This window comes from Bidens hawaiensis, unplaced genomic scaffold (genome assembly GCF_021521415.1).
Source record: "Bidens hawaiensis isolate Kalapana, Puna unplaced genomic scaffold, B.hawaiensis_p1.1 tig00009711_1, whole genome shotgun sequence".
NCBI lineage: Eukaryota > Viridiplantae > Streptophyta > Magnoliopsida > Asterales > Asteraceae > Bidens > Bidens hawaiensis.
This window is the reverse complement of record NW_027491728.1, coordinates 442,007-452,538: the sequence shown is the minus strand read 5'-3', so window position 1 is coordinate 452,538 and position 10,532 is coordinate 442,007.

Here is a 10,532-nt window from a genome sequence, read left to right as displayed (position 1 = left end):
GCATTTTAACTATTTTTTCCAATTAAACGTCCCAATTCGGTAATAAATTCGCCATATATTCTCGGATGGTCGAAAAATTACCAAATTTGAACAGGCACTCAATGATATGTTCCCTAATGTCCCTTAACAATTTCAAGACCTAACAATATGCACATCTAAACCTTAACCTAAATAGCCCGAAAATGAGTGTTTCTGTATTACCTTAGCGGGTTTGGCTCGTTTTTGCTTTTCTAATCAAGGTTTCAAGCTCTTGTGCTTCTATACAGACTAAATACAGGTCCTATATCACAAAGCAAGCAAATTTTCATCAACATAACAGCCCTTGACTTAGGGTTTCGGCTAGGGTGTAAAAACGAACTTTTGAACCGTAAAAATACCGTTTAAACCCTCTAATCCGTGTTTATGGCCAAAAAACTATAAAACCAGGTTAGTTACCATGTGTACAATCAAAACATCTTTATGGACCATTTTTAGGGTTTTCACATAGTTAGGAATGATTTTTGGCATTTAAATCATGTTTATATGATATTAAACTTAATCAAATCAAGTTAAAAATAAGGTAATTAATGAAATTTACCTAGGGTTTTCGTAAACTTGCTAAAGATGATGAGTTTTTTCCAGAAGTTGTTCACAAGTTTTCATGCCAAAATATATATAAAAAAAGGTTCTTAGGGGGGGGGGGATTGCGGCCGGACCCTTCTTGGGCTCCCCTTGGGCACATTTTGGTCCAACAATATGATTTTTCAAGCCCAAACATGAAAGCCCAATTCTAAATTTACATCAGGTTCTGTTCTTGGAGCGAAAAACATATCAGGTGCGTCAACCAACCCGAAAACGACTGTTTTTCGGCTAGTTTTGAGTAAATTTATAAAAACATACTATACGTTTGTAAAAATCAAAAATATTTTCACGGATCGCTTAAAAAATTTCAAATAAGTGTTTGGTAAGTCATTTTCGGCTTAACGGATGATACAATGCTTTGTTTTTAACTATCTTTCACGTTTAAATCTATAGCGGGTAGTTAAACGAGCATGTTTTCGTTTAACTTGTTTGCTGTCGAACTAAGGCCATGATACTAATATAATAGCTTATATTAAATGTATATCACGTATAGATGGCCCCAAAGGATATCTGGGTCATAATCAGACCCGTTCGGTTAATCATTTGATTGTTACATAGTAAGCGTTTAATCGTTAAATCAGTAACTACGTATTGAGGTGTACGTGGTTTTGGCTCAACTGTCACATGGCGGGAGTTAAGACAACATTATACAATTAGAAGTGCTAAGGAAAATGAATATTCTAGAATCGAAAATCGTCTCGATATCCTCAGTTCTTTTAGGATTCAGTGGAGTAACGAAGAATACATTAGGGGACATCAAACTCCCCATATATATAAAGGGAGTAAATTCTATCCAAAAATTTTGTGTTATCGATACCTTGCCTTGTTGCAATGTTATTCTTGGCAGGTCTTGAATACACGAAATGAAGGCAGTTACCTCTACTTACCACCAATGTGTTAAGCTACCTACCCCATGGGGAATAGCGAAGATAGAAAGCGACCAGAAAGACGCTAAGGATTGACATACCTCTTCCATGAAGCCTACAAAAAAGCTAAAGGAGACATAGCAATTATAGAAAGCAAGAAGAAATGTCATGGAAACTAGGGAATAAGATTCTAAGGAAGTAGTCTTGCACCCAAAGGATCCTGACGGTAAACTACTAATAGGAGTTGAAATACAGGAATCCATTGAGAAGGATCTAGTATCCTTCTAACAACAAATAAAATCAACCTTTGCGTGGAAACACGAAGATATGACAGGTATTTCTAAAGATGTTAGAACCCATAAACTTGGAATTGATCCTTCTATCAGGCCTATTCATCAAAAAAGAAGGAAATTTGCTCCGGAAAGACAATGCGATCATCCAAGAAGAGGTACAGAAACTACTAAAGGCAGGTATGATTAGGGAAGTAAAATATCCAAAATGGTTAGCCAATATGGTTGTAGTTCAAAAGAAAAACGGAAAGTGGAGGGTATGTGTCAATTTCACTGATTTGAATAAGGCAGGGCATGAAATGTTGACCTTTATGGATGCTTCGTCAGGATTTCAACAAATCCAGATGGAACCATCTGATCAAGAGGACACAACATTTATAACCCCTACCGGCATAGATTGTTATATTGATATGCCGTTTGGTCTTAAATGCAGGTGCTACGCATCAGAGACTGGTTAATATGATAGTCAAGGATCAATTAGGAGACACCATGGAAGTCTATATCGATGACATGGTGGTGATGTCTATATCAAGGATCTAGAAGTAGCATTTGACATCCTTGACAAATATAACATGAAGTTAAATCCTTCTAAGTGTGTATTTGGTGTTAAGGCAGGAAAATTCCTTGGATATTTGGTAATCAAAAGGGCTATAGAAGCAAGTCCAGAGCAGATTCAGGCTATCTTAAATCTCAAGTCCCCAACGAACATAAAAAGATGCAAAGATTAATAGGAAGGGTGGCAGCATTGAACATGTTCATATCAAAGTCCTCAGAGAAATGTAAAGATTTCTATGACATCCTGAGGAAAAACAAGAAATTCGAGTTGACGGAGAAACACGAGGCTGCCCTCACCGCTTTGAAGGATTACTTATCCTTGGCCCCCACTCTGATGAAGTCTGTGGATGGAGAAACCTTGATCCTCTACTTTAAGTGCAGTCCTAGTAAAGGATCACGAAGGTAACCAACATCCAATTTACTATGTAAGTAAAAGCCTACTTGATGCAGAATCCAAGTATTCTCAACTAGAAAAACTTATTCTCGCTCTAATTATGGCTTCAACTAAGTTACGACATTATTTTGAAACTCATACTATAATCGTAAAAACTAATTATCCTATTAAGAATGTCCTTAGAAAACCAGAAATGTCAGGTGGAATGGCTAAGTGGGCAGTAAAACTAAGTGCTTATGATATTCAATATGAGCCTAGAAACACAATCAAGTCACAGGCCCTAGTAGACTTTGTGGCTGATTTCAGTAGTGACATAGAGGAACAAACCTATCTTGAAGATCAACAGCTTGAAAAAACCAAGGATCCTTGGACACTCTTCACTGATGGAGCCTCAAACGTTAAAGGAACAGGATTGGGAATACTACTAAAATCGCCACAGGCGGGCATACTACCCCACTCAATAGCTTGTGATTTCCATGACACTAACAATGAAACAGAATATGAGACACTCATTGCAGATATACAACTAGCCAAAGGTATGAAAATCAGGTATCTTCAAATTTTTGTAGATTCATTATTAATTACTAATCATTTTAATGGCTCATACGCAGTCAAAAGTGAAAAGTTAGTTAAATATTGAGATATAGTTAAGGATCTTGCAGGACCCTTCGATTATTTCAATATTACACAGGTACCGAGAGAACAAATGCTGGGGGCTGATGCCTTAGCAAACCTAGCTTCAGCCTTGAAGCCCCCTGAGAATAGAAAAATTCCCATTATTCATGTCTTATCTCCAGCAAACGAGGAATAAAAGGCATTGAAAGTAGAAGAGAAGATGCTCATAGATCCTGAGGATCATCCTCGGGATCGTTCATCTTGGATCCTTCCAATAATGGCGTACATCCAAAAGGGAAAAATACCGAAAGGCGAAAACCCCAGGGCTTTCAAAGCCATGGTATCACAATATAATATTATACATGATATGCTATACAAGAATCACTTGCAGGTCCATACATAAAATGCATAGAAGAATCCGAGATTCAGGATGTACTAAAGGATTTCCATGAAGGAGATTGTGGCAATTATACAGGGGGCAGAGCATTATTCTCCAGAATCCTAAGGCCTGGATACTTCTGGCCTACTATGAAGAAAGATGCTATGGAATACTCAAGGAAGTGCGATGCTTATTAGAAGCATGGAAACATCCTACATCAGCCGGCAGAACCCTTATACCCCATTGTCTCCTCATGGCCATTCATGAAATGGGGAATGGACATAGTGGGCAAACTCCCTACAGCTCCAGGAGGAAAAGTTTTTATGTTAGCTATGACGGATTATTTCTCTAAATGGATTGAAGGTGAGGCATTTCCTCAAGTCAGGGAGAAGGAAGTTATATCCTTTATTAAGCTTTATATTATTACTAGATTTGGTATCCCTTCTGAAATTATTTGTGATAATGGTTCCTAATTTATTAGGAAAAGAACTACTAACTTTTGTGACAGCTGGGGAATTAAGATGATCACTTCAACACCAGTCCATCCACAAGCAAATGGCTAAGCAGAATCAAGCAACAAAATCATCATCAACAACTTGAAGAAGAAGCTTGGAATAAAGAAAGAAAAATGGGCTAAGGAATTACCCTACGTGCTTTGGGTGTCAGGACCGTGAGTCGGGTGAAACCTTAGCAAAGGTTCGACAAGAACACACCGACTTGAATACCTAAAGACCGACTGAATATGCCGGTTGAATCAGGATATCCAATGATTGGGAATGAAAGGATTGTGAACAATGATCAAACACAAAACAGTAAATGCTATTTCAAAGACAAAGATTCATTATATTTAATGATTCATTAATGAAACAGTGAATGGAATGTCTAGGGTTTTGTGTGACGGCGGCGGCTATTGTACGACAAACAAAATGGAATGTTTTTCGTAATCAGTGCATGCCAGCCTGTATTCCGTATGGAAAATCCGTGCCCTAAAAGGTATCCTAGGACGTCTATTTGTAGACCCTGACATTCCTTCTAGAAGTCCAAATCATTCATAATGAAAGACAAATCAAATACAAGTGTTACAATCCTTGAGCAAGGTACATACCTTGCTCGAGTAAACTTCCTATACTAGGTGTGCTCGGTGAATGTCCTCGAACAGACTTTACTTGGAATATATTCTCTTTCGAAGAATACATATTCCCTTTGAGTATGCTTCGTTCCTCTTGACTTGTTCAAGCTTTGCTTGAATAAGTCCATCGAGCAAGCTCATTCTTCTTGATGTCTTCAACTTTTCTTATTCAGCAATCTTTAGCATGCTCGGATGTAAATCTTGCTCGGTAACTGAACTATGCTCGAAGTCTTTGCTTTGATTCACGTGACATCCTCTTATTGCATCCATACTCGTCCCCATGTGCTCGATCATCCTGTGCTCATAACACTTGGTTAGAACTTGTATGATCAAGCTGTTTGCTCGATTGGCAATCCATGCTCGATAGAAGAATACTCTTGCTTGTTGAAGTGTAGCTTACTCGAAGCCTTTAAGACGTAGAAGAATCAACCATTTAAGGTTCAGAACCTTGCTCGAAGTAGTAAAAACCATGCTCGATCATCTGGGCTTGCTCGAATTCCATACTTAGTTGTTTATGAGGAGGTTGAGAAGATTCCAATCTTCCTTGTAGAAAATCCGACCCAACAATCTCCCCCTAGATTGGAACAAGCTCAGATGCACCAAAACATACCTGCATAGAGTTACACATATATCAGATTTCAAGATAAATCATTTAAGAACATGTCATTTCATTACATAATTGAAATTCTGCCTAAAGGGCATTACTAACTAAAGTTTTTACAACTCAAACAAAATACAAAGATAAATAGAAATAAAATCTATAATCCTTTAGCTCCTTCTGCTATCTTCTTCCTCTGCTCCTGGCTTCAGCTGCCATCTTCAGTCTTTTCACATATGCAGCTCTTTGTTTCAACATGTCAAGCTCTGAGGAGTCAGAAGCATCTGTTGGAAATCTAGCATCAATTAGGTCTTGCAAGTCTTCAGGATGCATGTAATGCAGATCTCCATCTTCTCGTATGGTTGCAATAGGTATCCCGGACTCATTTCTCAGAGTGGTAGAATCATCATGTTGATTGTAAGTTATGTATGTGATTCTTCCAATTGCTGTACTCTTGAGTTGGGCTCCTTCATTACTTCCCTCATAGCCAAGAATTCCTTTAAGGTCTTCCTTTTGTGATGGGAGCTGCTTGCTTGAGTCCTTCTCTTCTTTTGATCAAACATGGAGAGTTCAGATATGTGAACTTCACTTATCCTCTTGTTTCTCTTCTCCCTCTCCGTTTGACTCTTGATCTCTCTTATCTTCTGCTTTAGAAATGGGAATCCCCTTTCTGCTTGTTCCTTGATGAATTTTGGGAGATCATTTCTTGGTTGACCAGATGGCACGCTTCTGTGTTGATTGTCATTTAAAGGTAATTCGGCCATCTTGGTCAGCTGTTCAATTGTAAATTTTCTCAAATCATCTCTGAAGATGATGAGATGCTCTGTTTATCTTCAGTCACCACCCTTAAAGTCTTGGATCTTCTGTCAAAGTAAATGTTCATGCGTAGGTTTAGACTTCTTGGTGGTACAGACCTCACAAACTCAGGCCTTGTGGTTCGGCTTGTACTTCCTTGGATATTTCATGATTGTGAACCAAGCCCCTCCTCGTTATACCATCTTCTTAAAGTTTCATCAGTTTGATTTAACAATCTGCCCATTCCAACCCCTTTCTTGTGTAGAGCAGCCATCATCTCGGCTCTCACTTCTTCTTCTGCCTTCCTTGTTGCTTCTTGCATTCTTCTTTGAGTTTCCAAATACAACCTCTGCTCTCAATTGTAAATTTCCATCAGTTGTTCTTGAGGCATAGATTGGAGTTGTTCTTCTGTCATTCCCTTGCTCAGAACAAGCTCTTTCAGTGTTTCTAATCTTTCAGGATCTTCAAACCATTTCCTCATTTCCTCTTCCTTCTTCTTAGCCTCTTCTCTTTCTTTCTCCCTCTGTTCACTCTCCTTTTTCTCTCTTTCAATATTTGCAGGCTTTCCTTGTTCAGCATTAGACTCTTTCACATTCTGCACTTTTCTTTTCAGACTTTCCAGAGAGAGTTTGATAAGTGAGTTGTAATCATATCCATGCACTATGAGGAAGTTGATTTCTTTCATTTTCGCTCTTAAGTTCTCATAGTCAGCATTGTCACTCTGTTTTCTTTTCTGATTTGCTTTCTTGACATGTTATGCAATATCATCCACAATCATTTTCTTGTACATCTTGTCTATATTCTCAAAGGATTGTAAGTTTAGGAATGCTGGTTTGTGTCCAGCCTTCAACAAGGCTTCTATTCTTGTTGTTCTTTTTCTCCATTCCTCAGTATCTCTTGCTATATTTTCTTATGACAGTCTTTTAATGAATATTGGATCATACCCCAGACTGATCAGGTATTCTTTGTCTTCATTTTCCAATTTAGTCTTCTTCTCACCTTCATCCTCATCTTCATCAGCATCATTCAAATCAATAGTTTCTTCAAGATTATGCAGGGCATCAATTATTGGTTCTTCATTTTGTGCAGCTTGTGCCCTTCTTCTTTGCTCAATCTTGTCTAACCTCAGTTGGTAAACCCTTTTCTTCAAGGATTTATGTCTTTTAGCTTTATGTGTCTCAACTTCATCAGTGTCTTTTCTTTTCAAAGGTGATGGAGTGGTTGTTGGAATGTTATATTCATTGGATTCCACTTCTGGCCCTTCTAAGATAATCTCTTCATCTACTGACTCAGATTCTTCATCATCCAGATTATCTGTGTGAGTCTCTTTTGTTTCTTCAGCCACTTCTTGAATAATTGGTTCATCAACCTTTTCAACTCTTGGTTCTCTTTCTTTTCTTTGGTTGATAAATTCTTGTTTGATCTTTCTTGCTACTGCCACAATCTCAGGATCATGTCTTTCTGGATTTTTCATGATAACTGTCAGATCTTTCATTATCACAAGCTTGACCATTGTGCTTGCAGACACCTCAATTGTTTATTCTTTTCTTTGAACAAATGGAACCAAATCTTGTACTGATTCAGCATTAATGGGTTCTTGTTCAGGATGCATAGTCTCATCTTGTAAAGGCTCTTATGTATCTTCTTTTTGCCTTGCACTTAGAGCCTCCAAAGTAGCTTTAAAAGCATCATCAGCCTCCTTTAATTTCCTCTCATCTTCCTCTTTCTTTTCTTTCATATTAATCAGGGCCTCAATCACATCTAATGGAATTTCATCCCCTTCTTCTTGAGCTCTTTTAGTCAGTGAATCCATATCTTCATTCATTAGCCTTATGGCAGTCTTGACTGATTCCACTTCAGCCACATTAGGATCAAATACATCTTCCTTATGAAGTATCTCATCAGATTGAACTTTATGTTGGGACAGGGGATGTAACTCTTCATCAGTAACTGCAATTCCTTTCCCTTTTTATTTCCTCTTTTGCCTCTCTTCTTTAGTTTCTTCATCTTCCATATTCTCCCCCTCAACTTCAAAATCTACATCAACATATGCTTGATTCATCATGTTTAATGCATTTGATGGTCCAACCTCTTCTTCCTTCTCCTTAGAACTCTCATACAATTCACCTATCACTTTTAATCCATCTTCAACATCAATATTCTCCGCCTATTTTGGTGCATCTGAGGTCTTCTCAACCTCAGACTGCCCCTCTAGGGTTCGAATCCTCTTTAAAGCTTCTTTCAACATAGCCTCCAACATTTTGTTTTGGCGCATTAGAAATGCATTTCTCTCCCTTAACATAATGTTTTCAAACTCTAGTTCAGTATTTTCACAAATAGTGTCATAGAGGTTTGGACTGGATATAGCAGTTTCAACAGATGGTTTTGGAGGTGGTTCTGAAAACGGTTCAGAATCTTTAGTTTCAGGTGATGGAAATTTGTATGGCTCATGAGATGTTGTTGGTTGAGTCGGTAGAATTGGATCAGTATCATGAGTAGGGGAAACTTTCAAGGGTGAAGAAAGTGGTGTTGGAATTGGAAGTTTCACAGATTGTTCATTGTCAGATAGAACTGTTTCAGTAGTTGCTGGTGAGAGAGGAACATTGTCATTGGCATCATCGACCTCAATTGATTCTGTATCATCATTGTAAGTTTCAGGAGGTGGGGAATATGGTGGAGGATTACCCTCATTAATGAGTTGTTCAACGGTTGGTGCACTTTCAACAATAGCAGCTTGAGCACCTTCAACAATGCCTTCAATCAACAAATTAGCACCACCAGGACCATCTTCTCCTCCATCATTCTGGTCATCACCATCATTTGCATCATTATCATCCTCATCATCACTCATTTCAGGAGTACTTGGAACATCAACAGCAACAAGAGGTGGCTCAAGCAGCCATGGGAGTACATCCCAATCATCATTCTCATCGAATTTACTTTGAGCATCCTTCATCCTCTTGCATACAATAGGATCTTGTAATCTCAAAATTTCACCATTTCGTGCAAGATTAGGTAGAGCTCTGTTAATCAAAACTTGTAAAAATCGTGGATACATGAGAAACCGCTTTCCTCTCTCATTCCTTGCATTCGACTTCAACCCCTGAAAGATGAGTCTTGAGACATTAAATGGTTGCTGATAGAGAATAGCCACTGTGAGTGTTCCTAGTTCTCTACTCAAAAGAGTCCAAGTCCCTCTCCGAGGAGATAGAGACTGAATTACGTGATGTATCAAAAATTGATATATCAAAGGAAAGCTTCCTTTCTGAAATTGTCCTTCACTAACTCCTCCTTGATACCCTAGAGTCTCTTGAAAGACCCTTAACAATCTTGGGACAGAGTATGAGAGCTGAGCATCAAAGTTGTCATTTAGCTCAAATGCCTCTCTGATTGAGGCTTCTGTGATCTCAATTTCATGATGCAAAACTGATGCCTCAATTCGTTCTCACATAGGTAGCTGACTCCCAAAAATTAGAAATATGATTTCTGTAAATTGTGGGATTAACTGTGAGAGCGACCCTCAGGTTGGAGTTGTTTAGGAAGTTTATCATGAGCTCCACCTCCCTATTATCGTCATTTACCTCCAACAGGGCACTCATGTTATGCCTCTTTTCAAATTTCATGGCCATTAGTTCTGCAAAATGAAAGGAATAAAGTCAGTACACAAAATTGCAGACTAAGGTATGAACACAGCTAGATTATTATGGTCTCTTCAATAACCTGTTCTGTAGTAATATGCGTACCTGCACAAACAAGTAAACAATTAGTCTATAAATCAATTAGAAACCCTAATTTCAAAATCGGTGTGATGATTATCAATCATTGATGTCTTACCGAAGTCGAAACATAGCTAATGGCTAAATCAAAGTACGAACTAGCAAGTAGAAGCGTATTTGAGCAGGTAAGGGAAAGCACGAGCAAGAGGGTTTTACGTTTAGGTTTAAGAGATGGAGAAAATAAGTGATAAAGTTTCTAAGTCCCTCTTTTATACCTAACGTTTGGGTGGTACTGTACCTTGGTTTGTCGTCTAGTGCACGACAGTTGTCAATAAATTCAAATTTAATGTACCTCCCTTGCTCGAGCATACAGCCAAATAGACTGCTGGCTCACCCTGTACTCGAGTACTTAGTACATCCTTGCTTGACATACATGGAATATAATCGTCCTTGAGCACTAGTACACTCTAGGCAGTGTGCTCGAATGGACTTGTGCTCAATGCCTTATCCAAATAATCATGATGTGCTCGATGTACTCGTATGCTCGGAAGCCTTGGCACACTTGTTATTTCCT